Source organism: Bos grunniens, chromosome 15 (genome assembly GCF_055505025.1).
Source record: "Bos grunniens cultivar Pamir isolate PY7600 chromosome 15, Bosgru_T2T1.0, whole genome shotgun sequence".
Classification (NCBI taxonomy): Eukaryota; Metazoa; Chordata; class Mammalia; order Artiodactyla; family Bovidae; genus Bos; species Bos grunniens.
This window is the reverse complement of record NC_141179.1, coordinates 21,001,244-21,014,983: the sequence shown is the minus strand read 5'-3', so window position 1 is coordinate 21,014,983 and position 13,740 is coordinate 21,001,244.

Below are 13,740 nucleotides of genomic sequence, written 5' to 3'. Positions count from 1 at the left end.
CCCTTGAAGGTGGGCTGGGGTCACATAACTAATTCTGGCCAATGGGCTAAGAGCCAGGAACCTCCTCCATCCTTTCCTTTCCCCGTAGCAGAGACCCTGGGATCCTTGTGTTCAGACAGCCCTGCCTCCAGGTAGAGGAGGGGAGGGGAGAGGCAATGAGTAAATGAGAAATAAACCTTTTTGGATTAAGTCACTGAGGTTTGCCATTTTGTCTTTTAGGGCAGCTACTGCTATTATTTCGGTGAACAGAGCCACAGTGCGATTGAGAACCAGTATCTTGGTCCAATCCTGAAGAGGATGAGTAGAGCTTTCAGACATCAGGTGCTGTTAGCTAAAATGGAGGGCATCACTAGAGCCTCCTTTTGCCTTAGAATTTTCTGAACTAGTAGGGAAGCTTAAGTCAGAGACACCATTTCAGAGAACTATGGCCAAAGGTGGTGGAAGCAGCCTTTCCGTGGATACATTTAATGATGTGTCTTGAAATAGGAATTTCAGTAACCTCTAAATGAGGACATCACTTACTGTTTTCTGTGATCAAATGGCAGGCATGCAGGTGTAGAAACCTCTGCCAGCCAAGAGGCAGAACCCAAATCAGGCTTTCCTTCCTGGGACCAACCAGCTTCCTATTCGTGCCAAGGGCTGACATCAAAACTTTCTTGCAACAGAAAGAAAGCAATCTGCCTCCTCACCTCTAACAACCTCCAGCTCATTATTAGGAGGAAGGAGAAGCCTTCCCTCAGCAGGATGGGGGTGGTTTTTATCGATGCATGGTTACATAATGCTGTCTGCCTCAGAAGTTACAGTGTAATAGGAATACTGGCATCACTACAAAAAAAAAAATGGTAAATAAATAAAGCTCTCTCGCTGGCTCCAAGCTTACCTTTGATTTGCCTTATATTGATCACAAAGAATACCTTAGGAGATTCCGTCAGGATTAGAGTCTCATTCAAGAGGAACTGGTATTAATCTACAGAGAGAATTATGAGGTGGCAACTTGATCATATTTCCCTTTTTACAAGGATTGCTTTTTTTGTTTGTTTTTTTTCTGTAGCCGTGGTGAACCGGTCTATTTAGAGCTCATTGCTTAAGTAGGAAAGTGAACTCTGGGGGAAAAAAAAGAAGAAAAGAAACTTTTAAACAGCACATTAGTCTCAAAATGGCAGAGGCATCCATGTCTAAAAGAAGGAACACTCAGGACAGTTATCTGCTCACCACAGAGCTCAGGTATTTTAGAATTCCTTCAGATGTGGGGACAAAGAACTTTGAAAGATCAGCCAAAATGATAGCCTGATGTGACAGGACCAAGTGACAATTTAGTCAAAGTGGGCTTTCCTTTTGCTGTCTGTGCAGCTGCTAAAGCTCACTGCTGTTACACAAAGGATACCAGTTCTAATGAGGTCTCAGTGGCCCAGAACCATCCCCAGATGAGCACCCCAGTTTCTTCTAAACAATTATGGGAATGTGCCATGTGGACAGAGTTTTAAGTCTGAAGGCAGATTTATTCAGGGAGAGCCTGGTTTGGCTGTGGTCTGAACCAGTCATTGCAACCATCCTTATCGAGCTCATGCACACAAAGCCCAGAAAAAGAGATGGTTTTCCATGATGCTCTACACCAGCTGCCTTCTCACTTGGCGAGCAGGAGTGCTAAGCCTCATTCTTTCTCTAACTTCAGGGCCGCCTGCGGCCTGATGTGGTATCACTCAGCTCACGAGTGTGGGCTGTGTGGTTCAGAAGTTGAAAGACAAGAATGGCAACAAAAACAGGAAAGGCGTTCAACTGTTTCTTGTCCAGAACCCAGGTTGTTTACTTAGATTAGAATAACTTCAGATGTGGTGAAGCTATCAAGACATTATAGAACATATCAACATTCTGTCTGGGGTCTGCTTGAAAATAACCAGAGGGTAGGGTTGGAGAAGGCAATGGCACCCTACTCCAGTATTCTTGCCTGGAAAATCCCATGGATGGAGGAGCCCGGTGGGCTGCAGTCCATGGGGTTGCTAAGAGTTGGACACGACTGAGTGACTTCACTTTCACTTTTCACTTTCATGCATTGGAGAAGGAAATGGCAACCCACTCCAGTGTTCTTGCCTGGAGAATCCCAGGGACAGGGGAGCCTGGTGGGCTGCCATCTGTGGGGTCGCACAGAGTCGGACACGACTAAAGCGACTTAGCAGAAGCAGTAGCAGCAGGGTTGGGGTAGGAGAGTCAAATAAAGAATGTCACTGGCCACCCAGTTCGATAAGAATCCGGACATTAGGCTCTGCACTCACTGACCTGCAACACACCCTGGAAAGAATTCAGGTGAACATCAGCCATGAGGCACTCTATGCTCTGGGAAAACTGACAGAAAAGGCTTTCTGGTAGATATTTTCAGGAGAAAAAATTTCATGAATCCAGATTCTTGCATCTCCCCATACGTAGAAAAGCACTAAAATCATTAACTGAATGTGACTAACAGTAACCTTCTACCAAGATGCGTGCTTGACTGCACGTAACCCTTCTCCAAAATCACGTTTCTACTGACCTCCTCACCCCCACCCTCTCCGGAGCAGCTCCTCAGAGCTCTCTGGGAGGTGTCTCCCTACCTCTAGTCCTCAATAAACCTCCAAATAAACCCCAAATTCACAGCTCTCACATTGCACATTTTTATTTCAGTTGACAGGGGCCTGGAGGGTAAGGTTGGAGGGGTTGAGGTTATAGAAGAAAGAGTCACGAGTGGGAGTTGGCACTTGTTGAAACTGGGTGATGGGTAGATGGGGGTTATATGCTTATAGGATAGTTGTTAGGATCATACAAGTTAATGGATGCAAAAAGCTCAGCATATAGTGAATGCTTAATAAAAAAGCAGCTATTAGCTCCACTTTACACATGAAGATGTGAAGTTCAGAGAAACTAAGTAACTTGCCTGAGGTCATAAACCTAAGACCTGGTAGACAAGGTCTCTAAACCACACCTACTGCATCTGAAAGCCCGGGCTCTCAGCCTCTCTCCTGTGTCTCTCTTCCCCCCTCCCCTCTTCAGGTTTCCATGCTTTCCCACTATTTGGCTCCTTTCTTCCCTTTCAAAGTTGCATTTGCTTAATCTCCCCTCCACTCAGAGTTCTGCCTGGACCCATGCCTGCTTATAAAGTCAAGTTTCTCAATGATTCATTCAACTCACATTCAAGTGGCTGGCATGAACAGGGTGCTGGGGTGGTGGAGGTGAAGGCCCAGCTTCAGGAACTCCTAGTCTAGCGCAGCAGAGGTTAACAGAGTTATCAAGGGCCTACCACGTGCCAGGCTCTCTAGCGTAAGTGTGGGCTGCAGAACCCGAGAACCATAAAACATGCCAAGTCCCTTGCACTCAAAATAAGAAGTCTGAGGCAGAGGTGAACTGAAGAAAGTAGGAAATGGGTTTCTGGCAGGGAAACCACTGACTAATAAATACTGGGGCTCTTCCTGTTCCAGCGAGAGCTGGGGGCTCAAGAAACACAAGGGATACCAGCCCAGAGTCCTAATGCTGAGCCTGGTGAAGGGGGCGATCAGCATGGGGCAGCGGGCAGAGCATGAGGAAAGGCGCGGAGGCATGCCATAGCACGGAACACGTGAGTGGCACATTGCCACTGCTAAGTCACTTCAGTCACGTCCAGCTCTTTGTGACCTCATGGACTGTAGCCCCAGGCTCCTCTGCCCATGGAACTCTCCAGGCAAGAGTACTGGAGTGGGTTGCCATGTCCTCCTCCAGATGAATATTCCCAACCCAGGGATGGAGCCCACCTCTCCTGTGTTTCCTGGGCTAGTGCCACCAGTGGGATGGCTGGAGCCAAAAGGGCGCATAAGCAATGGCGGAATCAGCGCCAGAGAAGCGGGTCTGGGGGTCTAAGGTGTCTGCCTGGGCTCTACTCTGTTGGTCTGTTTCCGAAACATGCCTGATAAGAAATCAGCCAGGTGCTTGTTAAAGGCTGAACCAGGCCTGCTACACCAGGGTCTTCAGTGAGGCTCTGAATGAGACCTTTCAGCAAGCCTTCAGTGGTTCTTATGACCAAGCATATTTGGTAACAGCTTGCAGGCAATGTTGAGCAATGGAAGCTAATTCTAGACCAGCTCATAACAAAATGCATCCTTACCCCTCCCCTTGCAGAAGTGCACACCCTTGAATCTCTGCAGGGTAAGCAGGGGTTGGTCCGATGACCGAGCCTGCAGACTTCCAGATCTCATGACCTACTGAGGCTGGGTGTGACCTTTGCCACCAGCAGCATCACTGCAGACCAGTACATTCCCACTGGCAGAAATCAAACAGCAGACAGAAAAGCAACAGAATATTGTCTGTATCTTCTTTTCACTGTTGTTTTCTTTTCTCTTTATCAGGTGATGAGATCTTGTGTTTGCAGTGTGCACTAGCCATAGACTGTCTGAATACTGCAATTGAAATGGAGTAGAATGGAGAGGATGAATCCTGGAAGAAAGGTTGGAGTAGTGAAGAGAAATTTTTATGGGTCAGAGAATGAGGTTTGCAGCCATTTGGCCAAGTGTAATAGAACATGCCTTAATGAAGAGACAAATGATATCTCCTCCTTCTAGCATTCTCAAGGAGTGCTGGCAAAAGCTTCCTCTGAGAGAGTGGTGAGTGATTTGACAATACAGATTCTATACATGCTGTGCGTAAGTGGGCTAGGGATTAGATTTCCTAATACCAAGTTAGTGTTGCTAAAGCTTCCCGTGATGGAAAAATGCTCTCGATGCTAAATATCTTGGCTTCAGACAGTTCAGAAAGGATTAGTGAGAAATCTTATTGCAATTCATGGTTGATTCAAAAAAAAAAAAGAGGGGGTAGGAGAATAGAGAGAAAAGCAAGACAATGCCAAAAAATGAAAACTCATTTTAGCTCTTCTATTAAAGCCAGATGTTATTTTAGGTCCTGTTTCTAGGCAACTGCATAATGGTAATATTCCTGAATCTTTTTTAAAGACTCACAACTGTCAGAGTCAGTAAAGGTCAGAAGGTAATTATAAAGTAATAAGGATGACATATGAGAGGCAGAATCACTCCAAGCAGTGACATTTTGTATTTCGCATTCATTTTCAGAAAATCTAAGAACTTCCTTGGGGCACTCAGACCTGCCCCTCTGGGAAGACCACTGACTCAATGAAACTTGAATGTGACATCCCCTGCCCACACTATCATCACACCTCTCAAATCATCCTTGAGAAGGATGGAGTCCCCACAGTGGGCACCAGCTGGTTGCTAAGGGGGGGTGACAAGCCTCTAAAACAATGTAGAACCAGTGAAGAACTTTCTAACTGCAAACTGGCTGAGAGAGAAGTCCAGGCTCCATACATGGACAAGAAAACCGCACCCAGAGACAGGGCGGGAAAAGGAGAAAGAAGGAAACTAAGACCCAGGAAGTGCATGGCCTAGGCTCTGTGAGTGCCTTACATCTAGCGTGTTGACTTTGTCCTTAATTGTGGGTGCCATCCGAGGACAAAGAAGATGAACATTCGCTGTGTTCCCCAAGCACTTTGCTAGGCCTTTGATATACACTAGCATTTGATTTTCACAACAGCTGAGGGGGGCTGATAGGTATCATTTCTATTTCACAGGGGACGAAGCCAGGGCTTGCACAGAGGTTAAGTCTCCCTGAACCTGTCCACTTACTGCAGGTGTGACTTTGGAAAAGGTCATGCAAGCTCTCATCTGCAAAATGATGATCAAGTACCCTGTGGGGTACTTTACAAGATTGAATGGGTAGTTTATGTGAATGTCTAGCACAGAAAGCTGGGTGGTCAGAACATCACTGACTCACCAGTCAGAACATCACACGGCTTTTCTCAAAACCTTCCAGCAGCTTCCATCCCACAGGAATAAGCCTCCTGGGCCTGCTCCCCCTGGAAATGCCCCTCCACACACAGATCTTTTAACCCCATCCTGATCCTCCTGGCTCCTGCTGTGCCTGGGGCATCCACCTGAGACCACCTCACTTAAAATGCAGTTCCTCACCCCCATCCTCTCCTCAATGCTGTGGCTCTCCTCTGCTTTTTTGTTCTCCAAAGCACTTACCACCATCTAAAATATCCTATGTATTTTCATTTATTTCTAACCTCCCTTGGCCCTGAAAAGTTAAGCTGTGAGGACAGGAATTTGGTTTATTTTTGTTTGTTTTTTGTGCTTGCTGAATCCCCAGCATCTACTAGATGCTCAATAAATATTTGCTAAATGAATACATGGATATTATCCTCCTTTCTCCCTCATTTCCTTCCTCTTTCAAAGTCACACAGCCCGCCCTTCCAAAATATGAAAAAGGCAAGAAAAAAACTTAACCATAAGTAACTATAAAACACATTTAAAGGGCTCCAAGACAAAGAACAGGTCCAAACCAAGGTTTGGACCAGGTGACCAGGGCTAGTGTTACCAGGGCCTCTGGATTCATACTATAACTCTTTGCTGAGTTTGCGATATTTGTGCCTTCACAGTTTTTTTGGTTTTTAGTCTTCACGTGGCTTGTCCACCTCTCATGGAGGCACCCGCTCGCTGCCTTCCAACACTTCAGAACAAGCATCTGCTGGCTGACAAGTGTGTGTCGGACACCAAGTTCTGGGCATTGTTATACACAGGATGGGGCTCAGTCGGTGGCAGACCAACACCAACAGCCAACCTCAGCACGTTCTAATACAGCAAATGCTAAGATGAGAGTACACGCTAGGGGTCCCAGAAAGGGGGAAGTTAACCCCAGTTGGGAATTCAGAGATGACTTCCAGAGACATCCGGAAGAGATCAAGCCATCCCCAGGCCAAGAAAGGGCAGGAGGATGGTCCAGGGGCCACTCTAAGTGCAGCTGCCAAACTTTATGATGTGTTTGGGGAACTACCGGGGGTGCGTGTTACCAGGACGTAAGATATGAGGCTCAGAGTCTCTTACATGCTATATGCAGGGCACAGACTTCACGTTTAGAATGTGCAATGACTCCATTTTCTTGCAGACTGATCATTTGAATGGAGGATAGTTTTAAGGCAGGCTTGTGAAAGGTTCCTTAGGTCTATGAAAGCAAGACTTGGTGAGATCTTGGATGACACATCTGGTCTTTTTCATACGGTAACAGGAGAAGATACAGACCCTTCAGAAGCCACTGTAGCCGGCAGTGGTCTCCAATCTTTTTGGCACCAGGGGCGGATTTTATGGGAGGGTGGGGAGGGATGGTTTCCAGATGATTCAAATGCATTACATTTATTATACACTTTGCTTCTATTGTTATTATGTTAGCTCCACTGCGGATCATCAGGCATTAGGTTCCAGAGGTTGGGAACCCCTGGCCTAGAGGATTTCTTATTAATAGAATTAGGCAAAATGCCTAGAGAGGCTGGGTGATCCACTAAAGTACACAAGTCAACCTACAGGCTCACTCTGTCTGTTGAGCCTCCTAAAACCAGAGAAGCAAGTGAATCAACTTTGAGGCTTCTTGAAAATCAGATGCATTGAAAAAGACCCATGTTGACATTTCAGAGCCTTCCAAGTGTCATGAAAATCCTAACAATCAGGACTCAACCAACTCACTTCTCAGGGATTCTCTAGACCAGAGGTTGCAAGGTGGCAGCCACTTCATCTGCTCAAAGGTCTTTTATTCATCCCATGTAATATTAAAACCAGAAGCTAAAACAACTTAAAATCCATGCAGAAATATCACAATCAGGAGAGTTCACATGAAAATATGGGTCCCAGCTTTCTTTTGGAGAAAATAATCTGAAAATACTGGCCTGCCTTCCTGTGTCGCAACAACTGGCTGGAGGGAAACAGCAGCTGCCACACCGCCCTGTCTTCCTCCTCCCCCTAGATGGGGCGTGACCACGTGCCAGTCCCTGCCAGGGACCCTACAGGGGACTTCTGAATCTTCAGCAGTGGACCCTAAACATTCTTAGGTGTCTTCATCTTAGTCAAGATCATAGCCCCTCATCTCCATCTAGATTTATTAGGTGATCAAACTGAAAAATTCCTTTAAGACTAATGAGCATTACCCACAGCTCTCTCTGACCAAGTCCTCGGTGCTATTACTGGGTTAGATGTGGAAGATACCTTAGTAAAGGAGGACATAATGGGCACTAACAGAAAGGAAGAAAAAGACAAGGTTGGGTCAGGTAGGAGTCAGGGCAGGCAGAGCACCCTGATGGATCAGAAGGGTTTATGGAGCTGATTCAAAAGATAATAATAAGACAACCACAAAAAGAATGGAATTGGGTCATTTGTAGTGATATGATGGACCTAGGATCTATCTTCAAGAGTGGTAAGTCAGGAAGAGAAAAACAAATATATTAACACATACGTATGGAATCTAGGAAAATGGTACAGAAGGACCTATTTGCAGGGCAGGAATAGAGACGCAGATGTACAGGACAGACGTCTGGACATGATGAAGGAGAGGGTGCAACGAATTAGGAAAAGTGCTGGTGGTGGTGGTTTAGTCACTAAGTTGTGTCCGACTCTTTGCAACCCCATGGACTGCAGTCTGCCAGGCTCCTCTGTCCATGGGATTTCCCAGGTAAGAATATTGGAGTGAATTGCCACTTCCTTCTTCAAGGGATCTTCCTGACCCAGATCAAACTTTTGTCTCCTATATTGCAGGCTGTCTCCTGCATTTCAGGCAGATTCTTTACTGCTGAGCCACCAGGGAAGCCCGGGAAAGTGGGACTGACACATATACACTGCCCTGGACAATTTAGTGGGAAGCAGCTGTGTAGCACAGGGAGCTCAGCCTGGTGCTCTGTGATACCTGGATGGGTGGGATGGTGGGGGAGGTTCAAGAGGGAGGGGATACACACACACACACACACACACACACACACACACAGAGCTGATTCACTTATTGTACAGCAGAAAGTAACACAGCATTATAAAGCAATTATACTCCAATTTTTTTTTTTTTAATTAAGAGAGAGCTTGCTTTCTCTCTCTGCTCTCCTCCAGGTGAGGACACAATGAGAAGCTGGGAGTCTACAACTCTCAAGAGGGCTCTTGCCAGAACCTGATCATGCTGGCACCTTGACCCCAGACTTCCAGCCTCCAGATTGTGAGAAATAAATTTCTCTTGTTTACAAGCCAAAAAAAAAAAAAGACCTAAGTGTGGAGAGGGGCAGGACAGAGGTGGGGGGAGGAGGAAGCAGAATGGAATTAGTATCTTGGCAGAAAGTGTGAGTGGGACAGGGAGGGATTCCTCTACGTCTCAAGCCTCATGGTCAAATGTTTAAAAAAAAAAAGCATTAGGAGCCATGCACTTCTAAATTTTATTACTAATTAGAATTTAACATGCTTGGGGGTTTGGGATGAGGTGTTAAGTACCAAGTATGTTACCTTGGACAGGGTGAGCTTTTTCCAGTTCAGAATTAATACCCCTACAGAAAGTAAGAGCAAGGGGATGCTTCACCCAGATGGTTTTGCTCTTTGGTATCTACACACATTCTGAAAACACCTAATGTACTTTTAAACTTTTCTGTGCACTGGCATTAGGTGATGACTGCTGGCTTTCTTTCCTTTTCAGTTTGCCCTTTGCTCTCCAAACAACTTTTAGTTTGGAAGGCTGTAGTCAGCCCACAAATCTGGACTAGTGGCATAAAAAAAATTGTGTAATAGCAGGGACACATGAGTGCCAACAGGTGGTTTTGCAATCTAATGTCTCATGATAAGTTCTGTCATCCTGCTGCTCAGCATGAATTCTGAGCCTGATGATGGTTGTTTTGAGGTGTGTACATTAACCACATCAAGATGAGGCTTTCACCCACCCAGGATAGGGTTTCATGGGGGCTTTGGAAGGAAGGGCTCCAAGTCTGAACATGAAGTGAACTCAAAGTTACTCAGCCACATCTGACTCTTTGCGACCCCAGCGACTGCAGCCCACCAGATGACTCTGCCCATGGAATTCTCCAGGCAAGAATACTGGACTGGGTTGTCATGCATGACTACACAAACATAACCAGCCTGAGAGCTGGTACAACAGTTAGATATCCTAGTCCCTGGTAGAGGAAGGAAAAAGCCAAGGAACTCAGCTTCTTACTACCCTCTTTGTCCTCTACAGTAAGAAGCCTGCATCTCCTGAAGGTGTGCTCACCAGGCAGGACACCCCAGACAGTAGAAGCTGATAGAAACGGGTGCCAAGTCAAAGTATGTCCGCTCCACTGCTGGGTACATGAACAATTCCAGCTTTGTAAATTCTGGCAGCGCCCTTAAAAGAAATAATCATCTTGTTCTTCCGAAGAGTTCAACTGTCTGGCAAGAGTAATAAAAACACTTGAGAGTTTGTCTCCTCATCATCCTGGTGATCGCTGTGTGTGTGCACTCAGTCATGTCTGACTCTATGCAACTCCATGGACTGTAGCCCTCCAGGCTCCTCTGTCCAGGGAATTTTCCAGGCAAGAATACTGGAGTGGGTTGCCATGCCCTCCGTCCAGGGGATCTTCCCGACCCAGGGATTGAACCTGAGTCTCTTGCACCTCCTGCATTGGCAGGCGGATTGTTTACCGCTGAGACACCAGAGAAGCCGCGAGAACAGCTATATCCCAAGACTTTACCCCTGAAAGCTGTTGATAGTATATAAACTTTTTGCTTTCCTTTGGTTTAGTGGACTCGTTTTAACATAATCACACTTACTTAATCCACACCCCTAACCTGAGATTTTCTCCTCTCGAGCCCCTCCCACTTTACCCCTGAAGCCGTTCAGAGCACAGTGGTGGGCAAAGGAAATGGGTCTTTTCATAGGAATTTCATTCAATAAACTCAACCAATATTTAGTGACCACCTACTACATGTCACATACTCCTCTCAAGGCATTTGGAACATAACAAGTCAAAGACTGAATGATTTACCTTATCATGAGCAATGATTATGCTTTAAAATATTTGGGGTGTCAAGAAATGTATAAAAATTTTTTGAGCTGATTTTAAAACTCATATGTATATCTTACTTTAGTGGGAAGGGAGTAAGCTGATCACAGAAGTGCTGCTATTCTTTTCAAAACATGTTTCCACTAAAAAAATAAAAAACAAGTTTCCATATAGCAATTTGTATTAATATTTTAGTATATGAATAAATGTGTGGTTTGAAAGAACTGACATTGCTCTAAAAAGTAAACAACTTATTCTTTCATTTTCAGCAATGGGGCCCTCACTTCTGTCACTTGTATTGAAAGTTGCTCCTTGCTTTTTCTTTCAAAAAGACAGTTATTTCCAGTTCAGACACAGCTGTATTATCTTATTTGCTTCCTTTTGTAGTTATTATAGCCTAGAAATTTTCAACTCGTAACTACTTCTTGAGAATTTAATATATGTGGTTATCAATGGAATATGTCTAATATAAAATATTATAATAAAGCACTATAATAAAACAAATTTTAGTGCATTCATCAGATGGGTAGTAGGCTTAAGATTAATCCCTTTGCACATCTGCTTTTCAAAAATAACATTCTGAATATAAAAGTCAAAGAATCAAGTCTCAGTTTGCAATTCATATGCAACAGGAATTTCATGTTTTAATACCTAAGGGTTAGATTTTGTCAAGAAGCAACCAACAATCACACAGTGCTTTACAGTTAACAAAAAACGTCTATATGCATCATCTTAAATAATTACTGAACTGTGTCCAGCAGAGACTACTACACAGATGACAAAGCAGTTTGGTTCAAGTATGGGTATTATCATCTCTACTTAACAGACATGTAACCAGAGACTCCACAGGGTTAAGTGACTACCTCAAGATGGAACATTCATGAGGAGGCATAGCCAGGCCTCAAGTGGACACTGTACAGTTTTCTGCAAACTATAAAAAGCTCTCATACAAAGGTATAGTGACCACATGTTTAACTCATTAGCAAGGAGATTAGCAGAATGACAAGACTGATTCAAAGAAAGACATGAGAAACTGATACACAGACACACACGTGCGCATGCGGAAGGAAAAGAGAATGCTGTTTTAAGACTGCAGAGATACAAAACTGGCTGCCTTACAAGGCAAGAAAACCATAACTCTTAAAGAGTTATCTTTTCTACCAAACTATTCCTTTGCAACTTACCAGTCTTCTCTACATTATCTCACATCTAACTTTAGAGGGACCGGGCCCTAGTCAAGAGTAAGGACCAAGTTAGCTTCCTCCTCCGGGGCAGGAGTCAGCAAATTTTCTCTTGTGCAGGGCCAGACAGCAAATATATATATACACTTCAGGCATTCTAGGCCATTTGGTCCCTGTCACAACTACTCAACTCTGTTGTCGCAGCATCAAAGCAGCCATAGGCAATGAATAAAAAATGAGCGTGGCTATGCTGCCGTTAAGACATTACTTACTAAAACGGGATGGGCTTGATTTGACCCACAGGATACTTTGCCAACTCCCTTGCCCTAGAGCTTCAGATGATCCTTGGGTGGCCCAGTTAGACAAGCCACTTCACAACTTTGAAGTGACCTGCAGTAATCTTTCTGCTTTATTTCCAAGTTTTAGATAATTTTTTTAAAATGGTGGTACCCAGGCTTTCAAACAACTTTTGCTGTGCTTTTCCTGCACAATGTAAGACAGCTTACTTTGCTGTCTCTCTAAGGCTCATTCAGACTTTGGACTTCTGTTACAGAACAAAAGGCTCTCATTAAAGAACATTAGGGGCTTCCTCGGTGGCTCAGCAGTGAAGAACTTGCCTGCAATGCAGGAGACATAGCACAAGCTGTGCTTCAATTCCTGGGTCAGGAAGACCCCCTGGAGAAGGAAATGGCAACCCACTGCAGTATTCTTGCCTGGAAAACCCCATGGACAGTCCATGGGGTCACAAGAGTCTGACATGACTTACTGACTAAACAACAAAAGAACATTAAAACAAAACCACTGAGTTCTTTTTAATGTCTTTGCTTGCTTGGTTTGAGGAGATTCTGACTTCCTATTCTTTTTCACAGGCCTGAAGAAAGCTCATCAGAACCGATGGAAAACCCAATGCTAATGATAACTCACTGAAGGCTACCATAAATACAGGATGCCAAGGCTTTCCTGGAGGTCCAGTGGTCAAGACTGTGCTTCCACTGCAGGGGGTACAGGTTCAATTCCTGGCCAGGGAAAGTCACGCATGCCAAGCGCTGTGGTGAAAAAAATTACAGGATGTCAGACACTTCTAAGATGAAGCACCACTGATCTGCAGGCATGGTGGTAACAGTGTCACATGACTCAAGAGAATGGAGTCCATGTATCACCTATAGGACCTCAGCACTCAGACTTCAGGAACCACTGACATCTAAGACCAGCAGAGGGATCTGCATTGACCTCATTCAAAACTGTTTCGGCCAAAATGTTAAAAAAAAAACAAAAAACCCTCATTCTTCTCATGGCTGAGTAGCATTCCATTGTGTATATACAAATCTCCTTATCCATTCGTTTGTTCATGGGCATTTAGGTTGCTTTCGTACTTTGGCTATTATAAATAATGCTGTTCTGAACATTGGGATACACGAATCTCTTTGAATTAAGTTTTCATCTTTTCCAGGTATATGTCCAGGAGTGGGGCTGCTGGAACATAAGATAGTTTTGCTTTTACTTTTCTGAGAACGCTCCATACTGTTTTCCAGTGACTGCATCAATTTACATTCCCACCAACAGTGTACAAGGGTACCCTTTTCTCCACATCCTTGAAAACATTTGTTGTGTTCTTGATGATCAGCATTCTGATAGGTGTGAAGTAATATCTCATTGCAGTTTTGATTTGCATTTCCCTGGTAATTAACAATGTTGAGCACCTTTACATGTGTCAGTTGG